Below are 10,383 nucleotides of genomic sequence, written 5' to 3'. Positions count from 1 at the left end.
ACTTGGATAGTCAATGTTTTTGACTCACATGCGAAGCAAAAGTGAGTCTATGTACTCACCCGAGTCGTCCGTCCGTCCGTCCGGAAAACTTTAACGTTGGATATTTCTTGGACACTATTCAGTCTATCAGTACCAAATTTGGCAAGATGGTGTATGATGACAAGGCCCCAAAAAACATACATAGCATCTTGACCTTGCTTCAAGGTCAAGGTCGCAGGGGCCATAAATGTTGTCTAAAAAACAGCTATTTTTCACATTTTTCCCATTTTCTCTGAAGTTTTTGAGATTCAATACCTCACCTATATATGATATATAGGGCAAAGTAAGCCCCATCTTTTGATACCAGTTTGGTTTACCTTGCTTCAAGGTCAAGGTCACAGGAGCTTTTCAAAGTTGGATTGTATACATATTTTGAAGTGACCTTGACCCTGAACGATGGAAGATAACTGTTTCAAACTTAAAAATTATGTGGGGCACATGTTATGCTTTTATCATGAGACACATTTGGTCACATATGATCAAGGTCAAGGTCACTTTGACCCTTATGAAATGTGACCAAAATAAGGTAGTGAACCACTAAAAGTGACCATATCTCATGGTAGAAAGAGCCAATAAGCACCATTGTACTTCCTATGTCTTGAATTAACAGCTTTGTGTTGCATGACCTTGGATGACCTTGACCTTGGGTCACATGTATTTTGGTAGGAAAAATGTGTAAAGCAGTTCTTAGTGTATGATGTCATTGCTAGGTTTAGTTATTTGACCTTGACCCTGAAGGTCATGTAAAGGTCAAGGTCAAGCATGTGAGTCGTATGGGCTTTGCCCTTCTTGTTATTTGTTTGATTCCCATCAAAGAAACAGAAATGGTAACCATTCTTCAAATGGCGCTGCAGTTTTGATGTCATCAAGTTAATTCCTTTGCAGAATTGATTGATTTTCTCAAAAGCCATTATCAATGTGTTTATCAATTAACACCTGTTCATTTCTGTCCAACTGCAATGCAAACTTAATGTGGAGGAAACAAGGATTCATTACAAACAAGTCATCCCTGTACATCAACAGATTTATGTACCTCAATCAATACTGCTAGTATGAGTGACAGGAATCTAAAAGAAAAAACAACCAAACGCAAATGTACTACTACTTCTACGACTCGTTTGAATGTAAAACAGAAATGTAACACTATCTGTGACAATGACGGTTCTACGACTCGTTTGAAGGACAGTATAGATCGAACCTTAACCCACAACTACGACAATTTGTGTCAGACTTTTTTGAACAGGAAAATATGCCTCTGTTCAACAGTAACCAAAACATGGAAGATGTTTTTGAAACTTTACAGAAATGTAACACTAGCCTATCTGTGACAATGTTGCTTTTGAATTGAACCCACATTTGTTGAACAGGAGAGAATGTTCCTGTTCAACAGTGCCCAAAACACTGAATCTGACGTTTTTGAATCTTTTCTGTCATCTAACTGAATCTGACGTTTTTGAATCTTTTCTGTCATCTAACCCAATTGCTCATGACTTCATCGATCTTGAACATGCCTACTTTTCAAAGAAAGACAGACAAAAGCGAAATCTGCATGTTAGCCATCTGCCTGAAATGGTCAATGCACTTTTGTAAAATTGTCACAGCTGTTATGCACTTTTGTGAAATGGTCAGTGCTGTTGTGCACTTATGCAAAACTTGGTGCTGTGCTGTTAACATTTGAACAAAATGCATTTTGTTCAAATGTTTAGTGCAACTTGCTACTATATAATCGCTGTATGCGCTTTGTGGTAATAATGCACTGTTGTGAAAAGTTTGCGCTAAATGTTGGCACTATGCATCATTGTTGGAGCACCCTCCTGTAGATGCACCATGCTGAAAAATGTACTTATGAATCAAGCATTGACTGAAATAAAAATTTATATATCCAGCACAACATGCAATTCATTAACTTTTGACCCTAACCTTTAACACTTCCCAAAATAAATCTTTGGTGGACATTGCATCGACGCTGTTCATTTTGAATGAACATTTTTCTTGTGCAGACTCTCCTCGGTGTCCGAACACCCCCGTGTGCACGCAGGCGCACGATAAAGAACCCAAGTTCTCAGGGCTTGGAAACATGAATACACGCATGCAGGGGGAAAAAAACAGAAAAAATGAGTAGCGCCGTATACTGTATGGCAGCTCGCTTTCCCTAGGCAGAAAGCAGCCCGAATTTCCATGAGAGTAACCTCACAGGACTACATGTATACATATGAATCTTAGCCTTATCGTACTCTCTCTCTCTCTCTCTCTCTCTCTCTCTCTCTCTCTCTCTCTCTCTCTCTCTCTCTCTCTCTCTCTCTCTCTCTCTCTCTCTCTCTCTCTCTCTCTCTCCAAGAGCAGATTGTAAGACTAGGCAATGCCTAAAATCTCCATCCTTCTGTAATAAAGTTTAATTAATCAATCAATCTCTCTCTCTCTCTCTCTCTCTCTCTCTCTCTCTCTCTCTCTCTCTCTCTCTCAATCCTATTTGGTTCCCCTTTTGTATTATGATTCCGATACACTCCCTCCCACCCCCTTACCCCCCCCCCCCCCCTCTAAGTTCCTACCAGCAACCCCACACCCATTCATACACACGTTATTTCCTCCGCCACCAAATTCAGGTTTCTTTCTTTCTTTCTTTATTTGGTGTTTAACGTCTTTTTCAACCGTTCAAGGTTATATCGCGACGGCCAAATTCAGGTACCAGAGGTACTTGTTAAAGCAAAATGTGACACCACTCCTGTAAGCCAGAAAAAAATGAATCCATTACACGCCCTTACAATAGATAGCATTTCATGTTCCTGGATGGCCTGTCACTCCTTAAATCACGAGAAAGGGCTGGCTGATGAAATCCCAAAGTTTATAAATAGGCCCAGGTAATTCACAAACGCGACACCGCACAATACTCGTATGGGTTGGGGGCCCGGTAGCTCAGTTGGTAGAGCACTGGATTTGTGATCGGAAGGTCGCAGGTTCGAATTCGGGCCGGGACGGACACGGGTCAAATTTATGTGCAGACCCAGAGACGGAAGCCATGTCCCACCCCCGTGTCACCACAATGGCACGTAAAAGATCTTGGTTATTCTGCCATAAGTGCAGATGGCTGATACCACCTAAACACGCATACACTTGTGTATCTCGTCAAAAGTCGTGAGGGCGTAAAACTCAAATCATATAACCCATATCTTGTCCTTAAGGGGCGAAATATTTAGCCTGTAGGACATAAAGCATTCTCTCTTTCTTCTTTTATTAGTATGGGATTTTTTTCCAGAAACTTTGCTGACTTTCAAAGTGTATATCGAATCGATTTGTTCTGGTGTTCACATTGTCTCATGTTGGTTTCTCTTCCGATTTAGGACCTACATTTGTCTTGTATACGTCTGAATTGTTTGAGCACTTTTAAAGACTGTAGCGAGAGTGTCTGTGAAAGCTTATTGAGTAGAATAGAACTTTCCATGAATCAAATTTTTGTGTTTATTTTTTTTAATCTTTGGAAATTAAAAAAAACATATTTGCTTTTCCCGAAAGGACACCTTACTTGATCTATACTTGATGATACTTGATCCATTCTTACCTCATAGAATTCGGAAAAATTAATGTTTTACTCCTAAAGACATATGTCCAAAAACTTGGACTTTTCGAAATTTCAAGAGTTTTCTGTTTTAAGAAATCGTACGGAAGACTGATGAAAATTGTTCATCACAATTGTTTCTTTTGCAATACCAGGTTCTGAATTCCTGATTATCACTTGTAAGTTTCAGTGCCAAATGATTATATCTATAGTGATCTACTAGACACATAATGTAGATTATTTTGTCAAGAAGTCGAGTCTTCTAGCTGCCTTGAGATTTCTGAAATACACTTATTTTGGAACTCTGGTTTTTAGGAGTTCGTCGTTTTGAGATGGGTTTGTGTCTGTGTGTGTGTGTGTGTGTGTGTGTGTGTGTGTGTCACGGTGTGTGTGTGTGTGCCGTGTGTGTGTGTGTGTTTGTGTTCGTGCGTGCGTACTTGTATGTCAGTGTGTGTGTGTGTGTGTGTGTGTGTGTGTGTGTGTGTGTGTGTGTGTGTGTGTGTGTGCGCGTGCGTGTGTATGTGTGTGTGTGCGTGCGTGTGTGTGTTAGTGTGTGTGTGTGTGTTTGTGTTCGTGCGTGCGTACCGTTGTATGTCCGTGTGTGTGTGTGTGTGTGTGTGTGTGTGTGTGTGTGTGTTTCTAGCTCTGTGGTTTGTATGTTTGGTCAAGTTGTTGGGTTGTTTGGGTTGCAGCAAGAATCTGTCAACAAAAGCAAAGACAGCTTGTTTCAAAAGTTTTTAAAAAATAATAATAAAACAACAAAACATAAAACTTACAAGACTTTTAAGAACAGTATCAATACATGCAACGAAGACCAATCCAAGACGATCACATACACGGACCATATATAGAGCCATTCGGAATGTTCCCAGCATTACGAAGCGGAAACGACGGATCTTTGGGCTCTCTGGGAGGACAAATGTCTCAACTTCACGCCCTCGACTACTTTATGAGTCTACGACTGCATCAGACACAAGACATTCAATTGTCTATCCCTCGCGGGGAATCCGTCATGCATCACCATAGTCGGTAGGAGATATCTTGGCCGGGAGTGCGGCTTCAACCTGCAGTAAACCGTCTTGTCGACCAAAAGCCCGAGCAGAAACACAACTGGCAAACACACACACACACACCCACACACATACACACACACACACACACACACACACACACATTTCTTTCTTTCTTTATTTATTTGGTGTTTAACGTCGTTTTCAACAACGAAGGTTATATCGCGACGAACACACACACATACACACACTGATACAAACACACACTAATACACATACACACACTAACACACACACACACACACACACACACACACACACACACACACACACACACACACATACACATTCCAAACCTGGTGAAGAAAGAAACGGCCGGGCCGCCTAGATATGGGGTGGGGGGGCACATGTCATTCCTTTTCACTAATTTCATGCGAGTCTCCCAGTCCCACCACGCTTCAAGTCAGCCTCAATTTCATCTGACCGTTATCATACAAAAATCAATTTCTTGTGTTCCCCCCAAATCCCTCAAGGCGCGACACCCAGTTCATCGGAGCGAATCTAACGTTGTGTAATTGCTGTCTTTCAGACACTGATGGATGGAGCCGACCAGGCAGAAAATCACAGATACATATCCTTCATAATCTTACAGGCGTATGTGGAGAAACTTGAGATGGCAATTTTTCATGATGAAAAATCTTCTGATACGTCGTGCGGTTTTTGGCTTTCTTGCTGCTTTTCGTGGGTCATTGCTTGAAGGGTAGGGGAGACCGGGGCTAGTCCGCCTACTTTTATGCTTTTGGTAGCATAACTGGCGAGTTTGATGAACTAGAAGACTGATTTTTTATTTTACATCAAGACAAATGTGTAGCTGATATCAATGTGCAGACAGTTTTTATGTGCGCATGAACATTTGTTGTACATACTGCTTTAAAGCTGTGGTGTATTTATGACTTTCCGGGGCTAGGAGGTTGAAAAATTGGGACAAAATCATGTACAGAATTCTGTACAGCAAACGCTACCCGAAACCCCACCTATACGGCGTGTATGACCTTGAGAGCTTCAGTCAACGCTTGAATTTTGCAGTGGTAACATCCGGTTTGCTCTCGCAGAGCTGAGCATATTTGTCAAGAAGGATCGAGCAGAAAAAATAAACGACTTGGCAGGGATTCGAACTCAAGGCCTCGGGGCCTCGAAATGTCGGGTCCGATGTTTGAACCGCTAGGCCACTTCACCAGTGTTGTCAAAGATAAAAAGTTGATAATTTTATATCATTCTACGCTTCAATTACCATTCATGCGTTGCAAAAACGTAAAAATTGACATTAATATTTGCCTTTATTTGCAAACATGTTTTACGGAATCGCAGGACATGTTTACACCGTCATGCTACACGACATTCGCGCCATGCAAATAGCTGCGATATCTCTATTTACAACATGCAAGAAAATGACAAGAACAGTAATTGAATCTCTCCAAAGCTCTGTGCAGTTGAAACCAGACATCTAAGAAATGGTTATACATGTATTCACTTCTGAACAACGGGCGGATAGAGATATAAATCATGCTGCTTCAAGAATAACATAACATGAATTCATATCAATGTTTTGCCTGCCTTTTCTCAATTGGCGCAGTAGCCTAGTGGTTAGGACATGAGACACGAAGTCTCGAGGTCGAGAGTTCGAACTCCTCGCCGGGACGTTTATTTTTTCCCCTTGATCTCTCTTGAAGATAAAATATGATCAGTCTTGAGAGAGCAAACCGGATGTTATCCCTGCAAAATTCAAGCGTTGACTGAAGCTCTCAAGGTCATACACGCCGTATAGGTGGGGTTTCGGGTAGCGTTTGCTGTACAGAATTCTGTACATGATTGTGTCCCTATTTTTCAACCTCGTAGCCCCGGAAAGTCATAAATAGACCACAGCTTTAAGTAGACCTACCCTAACGTAGGCGAACTTGCCCCAAGTCGGGGTAAGTCCGCCTACAGGGTGGGGCAAGTCCGCCGCTCTCATCCCATAGTAGGTACAAGACTAGTAGTGGGCAAGCTTTAGTGGGAAAGCTTTTTTAATTCCCTTCAATATTTAGGTTCAAAAATGCCATTGACAAAATACGAAAGAATGTAACACAAAATTACGTTAGGGCAGACCGGGGCTAGTCCGCCTACTTTTATGCTACTTTTATGCTTTTGGTAGCATAACTGGCGAGTTTGATGAACTAGAAGACTGATTTTTTTATTTTACATCAAGACAAATGTGTAGCTGATATCAATGTGCAGACAGTTTTTATGTGCGCATGAACATTTGTTGTACATACTGCTTACGGCGAACATGCCCCATGACAAATAGGCGGACTTGCCCCTGCACGGGCAGGCAACTCTAGTGCCAGATAACGAGCACAACATGGGAAGGAAGAAGCAAAACTTTCGTCAGAACTCGACCTTAATTAACGCACTTTCACTCGACACCAAGACTAAGTATTTGTTCTCAGAGGTAATGCATCAAAACCTAAGTCAACTCCTATGCATTCATGTTACAAAAATGAAGAAAAACACTTTTTGTGATCTGTACTCTCGATATATGGGCGCGCAACCTCTGAACTTCTGCAGGATATGGCGGGAAGAAGGGACACCACTCCCACATGGTGTGAATGACTAAAAGGTGGCAAATGTAAGAATAAACAGACAAAGACGGATGTGCCCCGGGGGCGGACTAGCCCCGGTCTCCCCTACGTGGCGCGCCTACCGCTGTTAAGACACAGAATAGCAAATTCAGCATTAAACGGTTGAAGTTGCTGAAAATATTTTTCCGTGAACGGAGATAGGGGCGAAAGGTCCAGGGTTTAGGGGGGGGGGGGGGGGGGCGTAAAACGAGTAGAATACAACTTGTTTTAGACAAGGGACTGATACATGCAGCTGCTATAATTCATAGATGTTGAGAAACCTTGATTCAAAAGTTGAAAACAAAATGATACACCTATAGTTGATCCATTGAAAACTTCGGCATCGACCGGCTTTGTGGTGGAGTAAATACAATTCGCTCTCTCTCTCTCTCTCTCTCTTTCTCTCTCTCTCTCTCTCTCTCTCTCTCTCTCTCTCTCTCTCTCTCTCTCTCTCTCTCTCTCTCCACCCTCTCTCTCTCTCTCTCTCTCTCTCTCTCTCTCTCTCTCTCTCTCTCTCTCTCTCTCTCTTAATTTTAATTTTAATGATAATTTTATTTTGAACTATAACAGACTAAAAATCATCACACCGACTCCACGTATTGACCTTTTCAAATCAAGCCTTCTATATTCAGGTGCGGTCCTATGGAACTCACTTCCTATTTTTCTTAAGCATAAAACAAACACAGACAGCTTCAAAAAAAAGTATATGTCACACGCTTTCCTTCTTTGCCACTACTAAAGCAAACGTGTGCAAGATTGTATGTTACGCGCTTTGGAGCATGTGCAAGAACGGATTCAAACTCGAAATCGTCCCCCCAAAAACCCCAAAATGCACACACGACTTTTATTTCTCCTGCTGTTATCGTTTCTTCTCTTTACAAATTCTTCAACGCTCAGAATACTGAAAACGGCATCCCAGACGACAGTACTGTTTCCATACGCGAATTTAGCTGCCCTTGGAAAGTGGCTCGCTCAGGAGGCCTGTTAGTCTGACACTATAAGGACAGAGTTGTGAACATAGATGACAAAGATCCCGGAAAGAACAAACATTTCGCGGATGCAGACACATAAAGACGTCATGAAGATTGCGATGCTTCAAAAGATACAGACTGTGACGATGACTGTGACGTCATTCACATATTCCGAGACGTCATTTATAGTTGTTCGGTCACTTTCGTCAAAAAGTAGATCTCTCCACAATGGCTGCTCCTGTGTTTAGGTTTATCAAGCGTGAGTACGCAAAACGTGTTTGTTCTCTCCTCTGTTGAAGCTGTGAGACATAATCGCCATTACGAGCTAGTCGTGTGACAGAGAGTTTTCTTGCACACTCGACTGCTGCTGTTTCACTCCGGTCGCACATAATGCAACTAAACATGTGCTGAATGGTTCAACAATTCATTTAAAATGTATGTGCATGTTAAACTAAATTATAATAATATGCAGATCTAAATTAAGATATGTTAAAAATTGACATATTTATTATTGGAAATTGTACTTAAAATGCAGCATGACAAATTTTTTTATTTTTTTTTTAAATTTTTTTAAAATTTATATCTGTATATATATATAATGTATTATAAGTTTGATGTGATAGTTATTTGATTATATTGTTTTCTGTTCTTGTTGACCCTATATTAGGGCGAGGGCTGGATGTAAAAAAGCAATATTCTTGCTTATCTATTACCCTCGATAATAAAGATTTTGTCTTGTCTTGTCTTGTCTCTCTCTCTTGAGCGTGCGTGCGCGCATGTGTGTGTGTGTGCTTTTGTGTGTATGTGTGTGAGTTTATGTGTATATATGTGTGAGTGCATGTGTATATAATATGTGCTCGTCAGTGCATGCGTGCGTGCGGTCGTGTTTGCGTGTATGTGTTTGTGTATGTGTGCGTAAGTGCGTGCGTAAGTGCGTGCGTAAGTTCGTGTGTGTGTGTGTGTGTGTGTGTGTGTGTGTGTGCGTGTGTGTGTGTGTGACGATGTGTGTGCGTGCGTGCATGTGTGCATGTGTGTGCGTGCGTGCGTGCCTGCCTGCCTGCGTGCCTGCCTGCCTGCCTGCCTGCCTGCGCGCGTGTGTGTGTGTGTGTGTGTGTGTACGTGCGTGTCTATGTGTGCATAAGTGTGTGTGTGTGTGTGTGTCACGTGTAGGTGTGTGTGTGTGTGTGTATGGGTGCGTGCGGGTGTGTGTGTGTGTGTATAAGTGTGTGTGTGTGTGTGTGTATAATTGTGTGTGTGTGTGTGTGTGTGTGCTGGCGTGTGTGCGTGCGTGTGTTTGTGTGTGTGTTGCACATTTCTGTTCAAGTGGGTTTTCAAAGAATGTTGATTGAATTATTCTGCGTTCCGTGTCTGGTGATGGAGGAGACCCTCGAGATTCTTTTCCCTCCAATCTTGTGTCATGAATATTCATGAACATTCACATTTGGGGGCTGATCCCGTTTCCCAACTGACAAATTACATTCTGACAACTACTGTTCAAAAATGCTCAAGTAAACACCCAGAAAGCCATCTGTACAATAAAAGGTCAACAAACAAGCAATTTCAAGTTATGAGCAAAGGAAACAGGTCAACTTCTAACGCTTTGTTAATTTAAACAGCACGACGTGCAGATGACGCAAAAGGGCCCAAACAATGAATATACTACAGGTGTGGTTATGAAATGTTGTTGGATTCAAGGTCCAGGGCAGTCCGAGAAGAGAGCTTCTTGCAGAGGAGAGCAAAGAAGAGAAATCAGATTTTGTCCAAAACAGTTGGACTCCCATCGTAGATCAAAATCTTTACATAAAGTCCCCCCCCCCCCCCCCCCCCCACAAATAACGAGATAGAAAATAAAACTAGAAAAGTGACGTTAATGGAACGTTTCAAGGCCAACATCGGCGCGCGGCAGATGTAGCTCTAGTTTCTCGTGCCGGCTGGCAACGCTTATTTAGCTCTGTGGCCTTCTGTGGCTATCTCATAGAGACGGGTGTAATACTTTAATATTTAGAGATAACAGCGAAACATCCACAAGAACTTTGACCTGTTGGTCTTTTAAAATTCCGCACAAAAAAGACACACAACAGACACATGGTAAATGCTAAAGTGACTTATCTCTTAACCTTTGCCGGATGCCGCTTTTGACTACACACGCCCGA

At 41.9% G+C, this 10,383-nt stretch overlaps 1 long non-coding RNA gene across 1 annotated transcript; it reads left to right on the top strand.

The window, feature by feature from the left end:
* Positions 1-5,369: 5,369 nt before the first annotated feature.
* LOC138983358 (uncharacterized) lies at positions 5,370-6,949 on the top strand. The gene is made up of 2 exons (XR_011461096.1): positions 5,370-5,537; positions 6,533-6,949. It is a non-coding gene; the product is annotated as an uncharacterized lncRNA (long non-coding RNA).
* The last annotated feature ends 3,434 nt before the right edge of the window (positions 6,950-10,383 follow it).

The sequence above is a fragment of the Littorina saxatilis genome, linkage group LG12 (assembly GCF_037325665.1).
Source record: "Littorina saxatilis isolate snail1 linkage group LG12, US_GU_Lsax_2.0, whole genome shotgun sequence".
Lineage (NCBI taxonomy): Eukaryota > Metazoa > Mollusca > Gastropoda > Littorinimorpha > Littorinidae > Littorina > Littorina saxatilis.
This window is presented reverse-complemented; position numbering and strand designations above follow the sequence as displayed.